Here is a 17,624-nt window from a genome sequence, read left to right as displayed (position 1 = left end):
TTCCTTGGTTCCTACTGCTGCTTGGTACTTGTTTTTTTAATGTATTTTTGTTTCACTATAGGATTTACTCACGTTTGCCTTCTGTTTGCTTGTTGAAAACTTTTAAATTATGCAGGAAGGGCTAGAAGGAGTCAGCACCTGGTTTCTGACACAAAGGTGAAGTGTAGTTAGACTTAGGAAACAAATTTTCCCAGAGATTATCACATAAGTGAAGCCCCTGTTAAGGATGATACAGTCATTAGAGGTCTATGAAGTGTCATTTGATCATCAGGTATCATGTAGTAAGGCAATGATGTGAAGTTGTTCAATCTCGCCATTTGTTCTTACACGTGGGTTCGGAGCCGATCCATCGGCTCTGAGTCGGCCGCTTTCCAAACTCTAGATCTCTTAGAAGCTCGAGACACAGTCCCTATCCCATGATTCTCTTCTGCCAAACCCCAGATCTAGTTTGCCGCTGCAATGGATCACACGATCTTCTGAAGAAGCTCGGGCCAGTATTCTTTTTATTATATATTTGCATATTTAGACTTCTAATATCTGTCAGGGATCTGATATTTAGTGAGGCTTTACATATTCCTTCCTTTTTGGTGGTTTAGAGTAGGTATCTAAGCTGGTATTTTGTTTTTTAGTTTGGAGCGGTTTGCTCCTAGGCCTTTAGCCTTCTTGATTTACTCTACTTGACAGGGCTCTGACAAATTTAATACCCTATCCCCTTATATTCTGTATTGAGCGTTTGTTTTTTCTTTGTTGTATCCCTTTCTACAGTTATTGCAGTTCAGGGATCTGAACTTCTAAGCTGTTTTTGTGGTGTTATTGGACAATTTTTCATAATGTCAGAGAAGCAAAAATCTGGGTTTAAAAAATGTGACTGTGGACAAAAGATGTCCATCACGGATAATCATAGTTCTTGTGTTTATTGTTTGGGTCCGCTACATTTACAGGAGGATTACTCTATCTGCCATTCCTTCACTGGCAGTGTGTTATTAGAGAGGACAAGGAAATTGGTAGATAGAGGACTGTTGAAATCAGACTTCCAGGATATATTGGATAAGACTGACCAGACCTCCAAGTCCTCGAAGGGGTCGAAGTCATCTAAGGTGTCTTCGGAGCACAAGTTTTCAGCTCTAAGCACCTCTGGCAAGACTCGGTTACTGGCTCCACAACCTTCGGAGCCGTGCACCGAGATCTTACCTCAGAGCCAAGTCATTGTGTTGGAACCGGTGTCTGAGGTTTTGAAGTCTCCGATCCTTAAGTCATTGGCTTCTTCGGCTCCTTCGACCCATTCTTCCAGTGCCCTTTCTGACATTGATGTGGACCGAGTGGTACAGAGACTTTTGGTGAACCCAGCCCTGGTCAAAATGCTTACAGCTTCGACCCAGTTGGCTTTGAAGCCTACAACCCCTCCTTCCACGAGTTCTGCTCCTCCTCTGAGGCCAGTTGAGCCTTCAGAGCCAGAAAGAGAGGATCTGATAGCGGTGGAACCCTCGGAGCTGAGGCCTGTTCCAGTGCTCTCGGCTCCTTCTACCTTGACTTCTTCGGTTCCGATTGAAGAGTCTTGGAGCCGACACTCTCTCGCTGGTTCCGAGGGGGGGAGTCGAACCGATGTTTCGGTTCTGACTCTTCCTCTTGGGGCTTCGGCACAGGTGAGCTCGGTTCCATCCTCTGGTTCGGAGGCCATGGTCTCAACCCCTGGGAGGCTGCCATCTTCTTCGGAACCGGTGGACTATTCAGGTCGGGAAACTGGTGCCTTCGATGCCATGAGGAAGGTCATGTCTGCTAAGACCCTCACTTCTTCATTTCCTTCCTCTTCCTCCCCTAAAGGGCCACAGTCTATCTCTACACCACAGGTTCTCACTAAGCATCGAGACCCAGAGCCTCAGGTAACCCCATTGGGTTACCCCTGCTTGAATGAGACTTCACCAGATGCCCCCACTGATGAAGTCCCCAGGAAAAGACTGTGTAAGAGGAGACATTTAGATTCCCCCCAGGAATCCTTAACATCAGACACCGACTTGGAAGAATCAGAAGGGTCCCCACGGCCCTCCTCTGAGAATGTCTCTTTTGCAGATATCCTTGAAATACTAAGGCAGAGGGGTGACAGGCAGTCCCTTACCCCTACTGAGGATGAGTCGGTGCTCCTGAAGGCTTTTGGGTCTCAGCCCTTCACCTCCTGGGTTACTCCGCCTTTCGATGAATTAATGGACTTGATCACTTGAAAGGCGTGGGAGTCTCCAGATTCTATGGAACCAGTCCCTCGGAGGCCCAACAAATTTATCACCTGCCCTCAGGATAAGTCCTTACTCACAAAAGAGGTTCCCGTTGATGCCATGGTGGTGGCGGTGGCCACCAAGAAAGAGATGTCAGACACCTCTCCCTCTGTCCATCCTCCTAATAGAGATCCCAGGACAATGGACAAATATGGGAAATGCATCTTTAGTTCTGCAACATTTGTAATGAGATCGCTTAACTATTTAACCCATTTTACCCGTCTTCAACGAGATCTCCTAAAAGAGCTTGGCGATACTCTACAGGGCAACACAAGTGATGCTGTCTCCCAGAAAGTGACAGCACAGCTTAACACCCTTAATTACATTGTAAACTTGTCCACGAGACTCATTTCTTATGCAGCCGAGGTATCGAGCTGGGCAGAGGGTTCAGCGATAGCTCTGAGGAGACAATCCTGGATGCACTTATGCTCCTTTGCAGAAGCCTTCAAGTCTTCCTTTGTGAATACCCCATTTGATGGCTCTTTCTTGTTTGGGCCCAAAGTCAAGGAGACACTCACTAGGTGTGAGCAGGAAGGAAAGACTCTATCTGCCGTAGGAGTCTGTTTTTCCACCCCCACTAGACCATACCCCAAAGGGCAGAGAGGTGGAAAAATGTGGTTACGAAAGTCCCAAGGAGCTTTCCAGAACACACATAGTGAAACCCCCTCCTGGGGCAGAGGAGGGGGGTATAATGGTAGACGCCGCCCAGGCAGCAGAGGGTGTCCACAAAACCAGGGTGACAGGGAGCAGTTCCCTGGCAAACCCTATCAGCGCTCCTGAGAGGAGGCCCGACTGTCCTACTCTGGAGGCAGTTGGGGGTCACTTAGCTTTATACCCAGATGCCTGGCTAGGAATTACATCAGATTCCTGGGTAAAAAGCATAATCACCAGAGGCTACATCATTCCCTTTTCAGAATTCCCTTCCATTTGGACAAGAATCCCAGACGTTCCACCCAGTCTGCGGAGTCTAGCAGCCGTAGAAATTCAGAGGCTGCTGGAAAAAAAGAGTCATCCAGCCAGTCCCGGCAGACCAAATAGGATCCAGAACTTATTCCAGGTTCTTTTTAGTTCCAAAGAAAACAGGGGACTGGAGGCCCATCTTAGACCATCAGCAGGTATTTTGCTACTTGTAGTATTAATTTATGGTTTCAGTAGTAATAAATAATTATTTATATGAAAAAATGTATGTATTTAATATTTGGAATGTACATTTGATACTTGTATTTAATGTTAGGAATTATAATCAAATCAAATTAAAAGCTTAATGAATTAATTGATTAATTGAGAAGCATTTAAAAGGAAGATACAGCTTGATGATAATTGTTCCATGAAGGCGAATTGCCGAGGTACCAGAACGTGTGCTGTGTTATGGAATAAAGAAACCTTCCTTCTATCTCACCTGGTGGCTTCTGATCTTTAAAGTGTTTGGATTATCCTTTTTTCTGTGGTGGTACATGTTTTTTCTATGATGGAACCAGATTTTACCCCTTATGCCGAGAGGCCCTGAGAATTTGGCAGTGGGCTGTATCCACCGGGCGCTTCCTGATAGCAACGGACATCCCGGAGTCATCCAACGTGATAGCGGACAAATTGTGCAGAGCCATTCTATTGCCTCACGAGTGGTTCCTCAAAGAATAAGTGGCGGAAAGGATATTCCGCACATGGGGCCAGCCTTGCTGCGACCTTTTTGCGTCCCCGATGAATGCCAAATGCAGAATCTACTTTGCCCTGTACCTTCCACCGGGGGACATCCCAAGGGACGCACTCGTACACGATTGGCCCTCGGGTCTCCTATATGCCTTTCCTCCATCCCCGCTGATCCCCAAATTTTTACAGAAAGCAAAAACCCTGGGAAGGACTATTATTCTGATAGCCCCATTTTGGCCTCTGCAGATATGGTTCCCCTTCCTTCAACAGTACCAAGTGGAAGAACCTTGGGTTTTGGACCCAGTGCCAGGCCTTCTGACTCATTTGTCAGGAGTTCTTCACCCCTCTCTTGTATCCCTCAAACTGACAGCTTGGCTGCTCCACTTCCCAACCTAGCCAGGTCTCATGATTTGTCTCCCATGGTTCAGCATATTCTGGTTTCCTCGCATAAAGTCTCCACCAGGAAACTATATAACAGTAAATGGAAATGATTTGCTCATTGGGCTTCTCAACATGGTATTGATCTATTTATCGCCCCTATTCATAGCATTCTGGAATTTTTGACTTCACTTTTCCATGGTGGTGCAGCAGCCGCTAATATAAGGGTTCAATTGGCTGTCATATCTAACTTCCATGTGGGATGCGGAGGTTCTAACATTATGTCCCACAGATTATGTAAAGCCTTTTTGAAAAGGACTCATCAACTTCGACCCCCTATCAGACATCCGATTACTCCCTGGAATCTAAATTTGGTGCTGTCTCAACTCATGCTTCCCCCTTTTGAGCCCGCATTTTCTTGTCCATTGAAGTTCCTTTCTTGGAAGACAATTTTCTTAGTGGCGATTACTTTGGCACGTAGAGTTTCTGAACTTCAAGCACTCTCTGTTAGGCCCCCATATTTGGTCTTTCACCCTGACAGGGTGTCTCTAAGAACAAATCCATCATTTCTCCCCAAGGTCTGTTCCGAAGTAAACTTGAACCAGTCCCTTGAACTTCCCATTTTTTTCAGGCATCATGCCAGTAAATTGGAATACATGTTGCATAAGCTTGATGTTCACAGACAATTGAGATTTTATTTGGACAGAACAAAAGGATTCAGAAAATCAGATCAACTATTTGTTTCCCTTGCAGACAATAAGAAGGGCCTTTCGGTAGCCAAAGTTACGTTGTCCAAATGGCTTTCTGATTGTATAAAGTTTGCATATTCTTCATCCCATCAACTTTTAGAAAGTAAAGTGAAAGCTCATTCTACCAGGGCTGTTTCTACGTCCTTAGCTCACGCAGCTCGTTTACCTTTGGACACCATTTGTGCAGCTGGTACTTGGTCCAAACCTCATACATTTATTGCTCATTACAAAGTGGACAGGGCCTCCTTTGGTTCCACTGTTCTCAGGAATGTACTCCCGTGAGCCACCCAGGATTAGGGTGCTTGGGATGCTACCCACGTGTAAGAACAAACGGCGAGATTGAAGAACTTCACATAAAGAAGTTATGTTCTTACCATAACGTTCCATGTGAGTTGTTCATCTTGCCTTTGTTCTTACACTCCCTCCCACCTTCCCCTCCATGTTCTGGAAGAATGGGTATGGCTGGTGGTCAGTTTGATCTTACTAGTATCCTCTTGTCAGCCAGGTTATCTTTTAACTAATTGTAAATAGTTACTTTGTTGTATTGGGTTGCTTGCTGGTTTCAGCAAACTAGGTTTGGCAGCAGAGTATCATGGGATAGGGACTGTGTCTCGAGCTTCTAAGAAATCTAGAGCTTGGAAAGCGTCCGACTCTGAGCTGATCCATCGGCTCCGAACCCACATGTAAGAACAAAGGCGAGATGAACATCTCATATGGAATGTTATGGTAAGAACATAACTTCTTTTTGTTTTTCATTGCCCTTTTAATTACTAAAGGTATATCCTCAGGATCCAAAGAGGTCTTAGTCCCCCAGTTTTCCTCCATAATAGTTTGATCATTGAGTAGACAGCTCTTATTTAGTATGTGTCTTACAAGACTTGTATCCCGTGCTGAAAATCCTCAATGTTTCCTAACCATGAGAATCAAAGTCCAGGCTATCTTAACTATCTTGGTAGAAGGAAAATTATTTAGTGTACTGACTCCTATTTGGAAATCTGTCTCTTACATTTACAGCCTATAAAGAACTCTGTTTTACTAGATTTTTTCCTTCTTAGAAACACTGATAATGTTAGGAACACTCATGGCAAAACTGTCATTATAAGACAAATATGACTTATTGGATGTATAGTGTCATTACCCAGAAGACTGCATACCTGTAGAATAATTTTCCCTTCCATGTTAAACAGTGTAATATGTTAGCCTCATTAGTGAAGGGATGGGATCACATAACTTTACACCAGGGATTAGTATGGCTGTTATCAAAAGGGAGGTAGACGTACCTGTGGTACTTCCTATGGTACTCAACTAGCCTACATATAGTTGTTGAAACACTTGACTGTCATTAACCTGCAAAGCTATGACAGCGGCCTGTGGTCCTTTCCAGGGGAGCTGAAGTATACAGGTACTCCCCTTCAGCTGTTGATGAATACCAGAGGACCGACAAGTCAAGTACTTCAGAGAGGGGTGCAGTAGAGTATCTATGACAGATATATAAGCCCAAAAGATTTATCCACTCACTGTTATTGTATGCCTGGCTGAATGTAGGAATTGTGATCATGAGAGTCTGCATGGGTACCAGCTACCTCAATATCCAGTTTCCAGGCCCATTCTTCTGCTCCCTGGTCCCTTGAAGGTTGTTAAGGCTATGTTCCCTAAGAAGCCAAAAAGATTAAGACTTTGTGAAGGCTGTAAAAATTTGTTAGTATAAAAAATTGGAGAAGATGGGTCTGAGGCAGCTATAGGATCCGGTGACTGTAAGGGAGGGAGATAAGAGACTGGGCTTATTATGTGCAGAAAGAAGTTTTCACTATTATGTACTAATCAGAGGAGATAAGTTGAACATAGTCTTAATGACACGTAGAACAGCATCTGAACTGCACAACAGCTGACTTTTGACCTGTGACCTGTAACATCGTAACCAGTCCTAATCGCCAGTCACTTAACACATAAGTGAAATAGGGGAGGGTGAACTTCAAAAATAGTACTCTAAATCTCAGAAAAATCTTGTTGGAGAAGAGCAGGTGTCAGACCAGTTCATAATGAAATATATAAAGTAGTCTAATTGTAAACTTTTGGCACTGCCGTATACTTGATGAATGCAAAACGGAAGTGCCATATTTGAAACAGATTTTCTTTGGTATCACTTCCAAGACATGATTGTGTGAAATTTTGTGAACAGTTGAAAATTTGAAAAATGTTTTATCATTAGATAAACCAAACTCTATCCCAAATCAGTTTTTCAAGTTGAATGTTTATGAATAAGCTATAAAACCCTAGTTACTTCTGTGTAACAGCCACTTATTTTCACACCCGTAAGGGAGAACATATCCAGATTTCCACTCCTTAAGATGTCAGAATGGTCGGTCAATTTTCCATAGTGTGTTAATGTCATTGTCCTCACAAAGGACTTCTACTCAGGAGAGATGGAAAAGATTTCCATATTGAGCATGTGATAGGAATAAAGATCTATTTTCCTTTTATTTTCCTTTTGTACATCTATTGTCCTTGAATATATTTTAGGAACTCTTTTATTGAGCCTGGCCTTTGATAGATATGCATATGTATAAATATTTGTGTGTGTGCGTGTGTGCATATATCTATCTATACGTATTTATATAGATAGATATAGACACACACATACGCACGCGTCATTCATTCTGTCAAATGTGCAGTTCGTTGACAGAATTAATGACTTTGAAATGTGGGCACGTGTTCCACTCATGGAATGCTGAAAATATTGTAAGAAGGAAGATTGAGTACATGTGGGGAATGGAGGTATGGGTTACTAATGCCAAAACTTCCAGGTATACTAAAAGTATTGACATTGGGAGTAAAAGTGTTTGTTCAAGTGCTTGTGGGGTAGGGCTAGAATAAGGGCTAAGAAAGTAAAATTTTGTGTTGTGCATGTGTTTTTCTGAGTGTGTTGTGTTCTCTTGGGATTTTGAGCTTTTTCCTGAGATTATAATATGTATAAAAACACTCTTACATGTACTTTTTATACATCCTAAACATATATTAATTGAGAAGACTGGAGCTGCCTCATCACCCTTTGTCAGCTTTCTCAGTTAAGGATAGTGACAGCAGCTTAGTCTTCTGCTGTCCCTGGTCCAAAGTAAAGAAAATATTCTAAGCTTCTGTCCTTTTATTCTAGAATGGCTACTTGTCCTCCTCCATGTCAAAGGATACTCCATTCATACTGGAAGTTTTACAGTTTACCACTGTGCATTCTTCAGATCACCGTCAGGTGCCCTATCTGTCAAAAAATCATACCTATAAAATAGAAAACTTTCACTAGGATTCAGAAACATTGTGCCTGGGACCTGCTAAGATGGACACTATTTACTTGCTTAAGTGGTTATACAAGGCGTTGTTGTACACCTCTGCATAGCACTCTGTATTATCTGTGTTTGAGGGGGCTTTGAAGCTTTTTATACCATCATTTAGTAGAAGGTAATTTGCTTTGAAAAATTCTTAAACAGTTTTGAGCTTGATAATTACATTGAATGAGATTGATTTATGCTCCGATTTTACCAGTGAGGACATCACACATGGAAGGGTGCAATGCTCTCCCACATTAGTGAGTACTATGTCCAAGACATTTGAGCCTCTCATAGGTTCATAGGTAGGTACTAGGCTATTGGCCCTAGGGCCTATATAAGCCTAGTCAAAAAGGTACCCTGGCTTTTGCCACCCAAGAAAATAATTTTCCTGTGCCCCTGTTGAGCAGAGCTACAGAAGTTATCCCGGGTTGAATTTCCTATCTCCCATCCAATTATCAAGATTTTTCTTGAAGAGTGCTAATGAGGAGCTTTGTTTGATATAGACAGGTAGTTTGTTCCAGAGTATGGGAAGTCTCTGGGACAGGAATCTATCCCTCCAGCATGTTCTGTTTATTGTGGTGACAAGGTTTAGTTCCCTAGAGCGTGTAGCTCGGAGGGATTGGGATTTCTTTAAGTAGAGCATGTCGCACACCTCTGGGTTTGACATAGCTTTGTATGTTAGGCAGAGATCGCCTCTGAGTAGACAATATGCGACGGAGTAAAGCTGGAGTTTTTTCAGATGGAATGCATAGGGCATCTGTTTGATGCCGGTAATCCTCTTTGTGAGGTATTTCTGCGGCCTTTCTAGTTGTTGCAGATGTCTTGTGAGGTACATACCAAAAGGGGCATTGTACTCCATAATGGGTCTAATGAGTGAAGAGTAGAGGGGAACAATGACTTCTTTTTTCCTGGATGAGAAACCTTTTGTGATGAGGTGTGCCACATAGAAGGATTTCCTGACTACTGTGGCGATGTGATTATCAAAGGAGAAACTACTGTCCACCTGTGTCCCAAGGTCTGTTATCATTTCAGTGTTAAGTAGATTACTGCCTATGTGGTAGTTCATGGGTACAGTGTTTTTACCAAAAGGGATTCTCATGGGTGTGTTGACATGCTATTCCAGAGTATTTGCATTGACAAATTCCAAGAACCTCTGAGCCAGCATGCTTATGGTCATCTATGTTTCCTAGTTGTTGGTAGGATTAAAATCATCCACGAGTAAGGTATTGGGCTGTATGACAAGTGACTACAGTAAGTCCAGGTATGCAGAATGCTTTTCCTGTTTCATGGTGGGGGACCTATAGCTAGCTATGATGTGTTAGGGGCTTTGCCTGTAGTTAATTGGCATTGGAGTAACTCAAGAGAGTCATACTGTTTGACCAGTCTCAAGGTGTACTTATCCTTAATGAAGATGGCTACACCTCCTCCTTTGGTTCTTTTATTTTCAGCTTGTGGTCTGAACCTATGGAAGGCATGGTAGCCCTGCATGGCTGGGGTGCTTTCTGTGCTTTTGAACCATGTCTCAGTGACTGCACAGATGTCAGCATCTTCCAAAGTAAGGAGTGCTTCCAGGGAGTGCAGTTTTTTGTTTAGACTCCTAGCATTATGCAGCAGTACCTTGAGTTTATCTAGAGAGGATTTTGTTATGTTTAGAGGTTGGTTACTTTGACACAGCCTAAAAAAAAGGCACAATCAGTGGTGGCTAATCCCTTTGCAAGTATCCAAAAACCTAGAGGAGACAGGTGCAGACCATCTCTGGCAAAGCAGTGCAGCCTGCCGATCATGTCTTTCCAGGCTGATAGATATTGGATCCCCTTGGGCTGACACCAAAAGCTAAGCCAGTTGTTAAAGTCAATCATTTTTGTTTGTTTTATGGCATCATCCTTGCAGAAGGTAGAATGTTGCTTAAGGCTAGGCTTATAACTGCCTGTGCACATAATCTGAGAGTTCAGCTATGTCTCTCTTCATATAGTCCAGTGAGGGATGTCTCAAGTCATTCACCTCCTCATGGACTATGACAAAGTCATACTGGTACTTGTGGTTGAGCGACTTGAGTGCTTGAGTGACTTGATGGATCCTGGCACCTGACAGGCAACTAACTGTAACCCACTCCTTATCCAGCCTGGTGAGGGGAGCATCCTTGTGTCTCAAAATAGAGTCACCTATGACCGTTACGTTAGGTTTTGTGGTGTTACACCTTCTGGGCTTATTTGTGTGTGTGTGTTATTATGTGTTGTGGTTGTTTTTTTGCATTGTTATGTGTGTAAGTGGTTTGCATTTGGGAGGCCTTTGATCTTTTGGTAAGTTACTATTGAGTACCTCTGCATATGTGGGTTTATGCGTCATGTCCTTATTTAGTGGGGGAAGTGTGTGTGTGTGTGTGTGTGTGTGTGTGTGTGTGTGTGTGTGTGTGTGTATGTGTGTGTGTGTGTGCTGACAACCTGTGCTGGTAGTGCAGAGACTGCAAGAGTGACCTATACTTTGTGTAGGCTAAGGTTGATCAATAAATAATTCAAGGTATTAACAGCAGTGTAGAATGGGAGAAGCTTATTAAGTTCAATTTACAGTGGGGGTGGGCAGCTTAAACTTACCAGGTTTAAAAAGCAGATCAACGAAGGGGAGAGCGGGTGAGAAAAACTAGCTGGGAATCACCAGCAGTGCTTTAGTTTGTGCAGGTTTGGAATCTTTTCAGAAGAATGTAGTGGCCCAGAAATTCACTGTGTATTTAAGATATCACTCAAGAAACAATTTAACCAATGAAAAAAACATGCAAAATGTGCAGCCTAGCTAATTTAAGTATCTATCTCTCACATAGAACAAAAACACCAGGCTAAGCAGATTTCTTAAAACAAAAAAACAAAATGGAGAGGTAAAATAGGAAGAAGCTTTATCAGTCACAGAAAAATATAGGTTTACTTTCCTTACCCAGTAGGGAATCACCAGCAGTGCTTTAGTTTATAATGGCTTCACATCTTTTCAGAAGACGACAAAGGCTCAGAAATTCACTGTGTATTTAAGTATCATTCAAGAAACAATTTAACCAGTTAAACAACTTATGAGATATGCAGCCTAGCTAATTTAAGTGTCTATCTGTTACATAGAACAAAACACAGGACAAGCAAATTTCTTAAAACAGAGAACAAAATGGAGCAGGTAAAACAGAAAGCAGCTTTAGCACTCACAGACAGAAAAATATAGGTTTACTTTCCTCACCCAGTAGGGAATTAAAAATGTAATTTACCCATTTCCTTAGATTCGTGGTGTCATACGTTTATAGTTTACTGGGCTAGCTTTCCTAATAGGCCATTCTGAGCCTTATGAGTTTTCTTCCTAAAGGTAAGAATCAAACACTGTACCTTGTGCCTGTGAATCAGACACCTTAACCAATATACCAAACCCGAATGCATCTGCGTGGCCATCATAGAGTCATAGACTAGTACCACCACAGCCTTTTCTGAGTTAGCATGGCTAATACAGACTATACGAGATGACCTCTGGGAATGCATGTACTATATGTGTTATGGTTTCATTAGACTGAATAACTTACTAGCACATGCTATTTCCTCTCATGCTGATGTGCCCTGTCTCCGATGCTATTCATGGAGATGTTCAACCGGTAACTCCACAAATTGTGGCCATCGTGGCCATGGATGGTCTAGATCATGGTTTTACAGTGCTAGCTAGATCTGTTGTGAAGGTGACTACAACCATAAGAAGGCGTCCCTGAGGTCATAGCAGTTATGGCAGCAGCATGCGTTGTAAAAGGACTCATTCATGATCTTGAAGTATGCTATCATCTAGCTGTGGTGTGGTACAACCCATGCAGCTCCTGGTAGAAGCAGCTCTTATGGGCAGTTGCATGGATGGGATGACCACCCCTCTGCCATGCATGCCCTGAATCTGTCCAGTAGATAAAACCACAATGCTGCAACTACTGCTGAGGCAGTGTCCCAACACACACACACACACACACACACACACACACACATAGATCACCAGCACAACCCCCAATGCTTCACACACTCATACATACAGCAGCAATGCGCCTTCACAAAGCCATCTTCAGTAATACTCCACCCACAACCAGTTCACTCTCCCAATGCTTTCTTAGTTTGTAGTGTCTTCAGCACTCACCAGTTTCCCTGAAAGAGAATGCACACTTGTGCTCCATCCTCCACCTTCCAAGTGATGATAGCTGTGCTCTGCCTTTTGTACTTTGTTACTTTGGTTGCTTATGTTTGACCGCACAACTTGACCAAAACACAGTCTGGTGGGTTTGCATGCATCATTTTCACTGTAGTGTATATATGCTATGGACAGAAGCTGTGTACAAGCCTCTGCCTCTTTGCCAATGCAACAGCATAGGATATCCACCTCCATCTATCATATTCATCCCCTGCTGCTAGATTACCCAATAACTCCTCATCTGTCTCAGCCACCACTGCCTGGTATGCTGGGTGCTGTTTCTCCTGTAGTTGGCATCCCCTGATGTAAGTGCCTCATATGTATGATACTGTGTATCGTTGCACATACTGAAAACAGTTTTACATATATGCCAGGGTCATAATGCAGGGCACCACCTGATCTACCCAAGTAGTGAAAACATCCCTTTAGCAGCCCAGACGTATGCTCCATAATTATCCTGGTTTGCAATAAGGCGCAGTTGTAACCCTAATCTGTTTCATTTTGTAAATTTCTGATTGGTGTTGTCAACCAGGGCTCCAGGGTATATCCAGCATCTCCAGTAACATGCCCTTTTGGAAGGTGACCTGTCACAAACCATTGAAAGAAGTCACAGATGTGCCATATGTGGGAGTCATGGTAGTTCATTATGGAAGATACCCTGCGAATTACAGACCTCCTGGTAGTTAGTAGAGTGGTGCCCTTTCTAGTTCACATACCTTCTTTTCACATCCCCAGATATGGCATTTATTTCAATGTATATATATTGTATGGCTCCGAGTACCTTAGGAAAATGGGCTGTATAATAAAAGATCCACATGGTGTTGGTTCTCGTCTTTGTGATATGTGGAAACCATGTATGCTCCCCCACATGCTGCAGCATAGATCTGAGGAACTGATGGAGATGCCTCCACTGTGTTACTACTTGGCCACTGATATGTCCCTGTAGCTAGTATATGTAAAGTTACACATACCTTTGTATCCACTGGGATAAATAATCCATGACTGCCACAGGCCTGTAGATGGGGCTGACACACACATCTGTCAGCATTTGCATAGTGTACCTATCCACATGGTGCTTGTCCTCAATGTTGCTGTTGTGGAGTTCATGAAATGTTAAGTACATTTAGATGACATAGTGCCTCCAAATTAGACAAAGTATTCACCACAGGTCATAGTGGCAATAAGATCTTCATGCATTGACACATTAACTAATGCTGTGGCAAGCCCTAACATATTTCCACAGTTTAGTAGAATGAACATCAGGATTTAGTTGAGTTCAACAACACTAGTATCACAGCACCATATCTCTGTCTCATTTTTGATTTGCTGTACCACCTTGATTTACCTCATTTGCATACATTGTTGCATAATACCATCTGTTTATATAGCCATTAGCTTATATCACAACCAGCTCTACTGCTTGGCATTCTTTGCTCAAGTTATGTGTGTCTCTGAATTGCATTCATCCGCAATCTGGCTAAGGTTTCTGAATCCCAGGGTTTGTGGGTGTGTATGCACTTTTGTATTTGCCTATGCTCGTGTGTGAGTGTTTGTACTTGCACATGCATGTGTTTGTCGATTATTTGTTGTAATTTTCCATCTGAAAACAAAAACACCATCAATTAGTTGTTTCTGATGCCCTTCTTATAGCAGTGAAATGGGACAAGTAGTGTAGTGTTAAATTTCCCAAATTGTCTGACCAACCAATGATGGGAACTGAAAGTTCAACTGCTGAATCCTACACTAAGGCACTGTACGAGCACATCCACTCATGCATGAATTGTGCCATCCCAAATAGAACCAAAATGCTCTCATCCAAAAAAAGGAAGCCAATCTGGTGGTCCCCTGTCATAAACAAACTGTACAACAAAAGGAAGAAACTATTGCAGAAAAGAGGAAAATCCCAGGATGCAAAAAAATCCCTTACTAGCCTCAGTAAGAAACTGAAATGCCTCATAAAATCCTCCAAAGCTAGTTACGAAAATAAAATTGCCAAAGATTCCAAAGACAACCACAAAGCATTCTATAACTATGTCAAGAATCTAAATGGCAATGCTCAGATCTGCTCTGAGCTAAAACAGAATGGCATTAAATATACTGATCTGAAGGATATTGCCAATATCCTGGCAGATCGATTCACTGCCAACTTCACCCCCCTCTCACCCCCTAAATGGCCCATCTCAATACCGGACGATTGCCAAATTCCAGTAATAACGGCCACACAGGTACAAAACGCACTCTCTAAAGCCAAGAATACAGCATCCATGGGACCAGATGACATCCCGGGCTGTGTACTACATGAACTACAATATGAACTGGCACCTCACCTAAGTGTCATGTTTAATCGTAGCCTCACCTCAGGTTTCGTGCCCACTGAGTGGCGCAGAGCTACAGTTATCCCAATCCACAAGGGGGGATCCACCTTGGATCCCGGAAACTACCGTCCCATCAGTCTGACAAGCCTTATCTGCAAGGCCATGGAGCGTATTATCATGGAACTTATAAACAAAGACATTGGCAACCTTCAAACACTGGACCCCACCCAGTTTGGGTTTGTGAAGGGCCGATCTTGTCTCCTGAACCTGATTGACTTCTTTGAATCAGTCTCCAGAGCCATGGACAAGGGTAAGGTGGTCCACACAGCCTATCTAGACCTTGCCAAGGCCTTTGACACCATCCCCACTCTGGAATCATAGATAAACTTACTAAGTTGGGCATTAATCCCTATGTCACCCAATGGGTTGCTAAATGGCTTACTGATAGAACCCACACTGTAAAAGTAGCCGACTCCAAATCCAGCTCCAGACAAGTGACAAGTGGAGTACCTCAGGGTTCAGTCCTGGGGCGCTCTTGTTTGGCATCTACTTCTCTGAAGTACAGGTCAACACTAAGGAACTCTGGCTAACAAAGTTTGCAGATGACTGCAAACTGGGAGCCATTATTGAATCCCCAAATGATGTGGATACTCTACAAAAGGGCCTTACAGAAACAGATGCTTGGTGCCAGAGCCATGGGCTCAAGCTCAATGCCAAGAAATGTATTGTTTTCCCCTTTGGGAAAAAACATGTATCCATGAATTACCATATAGGTGGCAGTACACTAAACACAGAAAGTGTGATAAGAGACTTAGGGACACAGGTGGACAGTGGTCTCACCTTCGATAACCATATCGCCACAACAGTCAGGAAATCTTTCATGTGGCACACCTCATCACAAAGGGCTTTTCATCCAGAAAAAAGGAGGTCATTGTCCCACTGTACTCATCCCTCATTAGACCCATTATAGAATACAATGCCCCATTTGGTATGTACCTCTCAAGACATCTGCAACAACTGGAAAAGCCTCATAAATACCTCACTAAAAGAATCACAGGCCTAAAGCAGATGCCCTACGCTGACCGCCTTATAAAACTTCAGTTATACTCTGTCGCATCGATCTCTGCTTAACATAAGAGGCCATGTCAAACCCAGAGCTGTTGGACATGCTACACTTAAAGAAATCCCAATCCCTCAGAGCTACACGCTCCAGGGATCTAAACCTTGTCATCACAATAAACAAAACATGCTGGAGGGATAGGTTCCTGACCTAGAGACTCCCCAGACTCTGGAATAGATTGCCCATACATGTCAAGCAGAGTGCCTCTTTGGACCTCTTCAAGAGGAACCTTGACGATTGGATGGGAGAAAGGAAATTCACCCCAGGGATCACGTCAGTCACCCTGCTAGACAGGGGTCCAGGAAAGTAAATAATGTGGGAAGAAATAGCCAGGGAATTGTTATGGCTAGGCTTGTATAGGCCCTAGGGCTGATATCCTAGTACCAACCTATGAACCTATGATGGCTCCTGAAGTAGGAAAAACTGACTCTTTACTCACTTTTGCAATTGTTTCTTTATATGTATGAGACAACATTGCAAATTCCTGTACCTCTGTTTGGCTGTTTTGCTGCAGACCTGTAGCCAGTTATGCACTCGTACAACAAATCCGAGTTGTATGATACCTTCCTTCTGTGAATCAGAAACAGATAGCTTTTTACTGTCATAGAGCTGACCATCATCTTAGAAAGAGTGTACAGTACATTTCAGTGGGATTTCCTGGTTCATTCCTATTCAGTGGGCATTTCAGGAAATGCCAAACATAGCTGAGAAAATATTAACTGCATTAGCTGGAACTTGAAGACAGAACCTTTGGAATACTAAGCTTATTACACAATGAGCTATGCAATTAAAGTAACTGGAGACATACATATCTATAAGCACTTTCCTACTGCTGAATTCAGGTGCCTTTATAAAATGAAAATATATCTACAGGTGGCCAAGATGAAATTTCTCAAACATTAATTGCCTGAAGCACAAGATGCCGAGGAATGCATGCTAGTTGTGGTTCTCCTTAGGGAATCATTGTGGGTGTAATTTCTAAATGTGTGCTGACAGTGATTCCCTTCTTTTTGGAGTCTGTAGGATATGTAGTATAGTGACAGGAATTTGAGTAGGTCCATGTGAGACCTGTTATTTAGGTCTTGTATCCTTTTAGTAATGTATTCCTATGGGTGTTCCAGTTGTTGGATGTGTCTGGAGAGATGCATACCAAAGAGGGCATTATATTCAATGACTGGCTTAATGAGTGCTGAATAAGGGGGACAACAACATGCTTAGGTTTACAAGCTGTGCAATATAGAAGGACTTTCTTATAATATTATACTCATGTTGGTCAAAAGTTAGGTCACTATCCACATAAGTTCACAAATCCAGAACAACTGAGTCAGCTCTTAGGAATGTATTGTCAGTGTGTGGCAGTTCCCTGAGGCAGATGACTTCTCAAAGAATACAATAATGCATTTTTTTGCATTTATTTTCAGTTTTAGTAATGCATTCATTGTTTATCATTTTTGGCTAAGGCAAGATTTTCAGCATTTTTTTTCATTATAGTAATGCACTAAAAATGTATGTCAGGAAATACAGAAAACCACTTGATAAACAGATTAATTTGTAATTTGATAAACAGTTTTCAAAACTGTAATTTGTAGTATTTTAATTCAAGGTGTACAGCAGGAAACTTTTTCTTATACCACATCTATTCA

General features: G+C 42.6%; 1 protein-coding gene across 1 annotated transcript in view; it reads left to right on the top strand.

Moving 5' to 3' along the window:
- Nucleotides 1-17,624, top strand: part of DISC1 (DISC1 scaffold protein) — a 2,387,713-nt gene that overhangs the window by 503,180 nt on the left and 1,866,909 nt on the right. The gene's annotated exons all lie outside the window — the stretch shown is intronic.

Source organism: Protopterus annectens, chromosome 1.part1, assembly GCF_019279795.1.
Source record: "Protopterus annectens isolate FY-2018-M chromosome 1.part1, PAN1.0, whole genome shotgun sequence".
In the NCBI taxonomy this organism is placed as follows: Eukaryota; Metazoa; Chordata; order Ceratodontiformes; family Protopteridae; genus Protopterus; species Protopterus annectens.
Note: the sequence above shows the minus strand (reverse complement) of the source record. Positions and strands in the feature narration are given on the sequence as shown.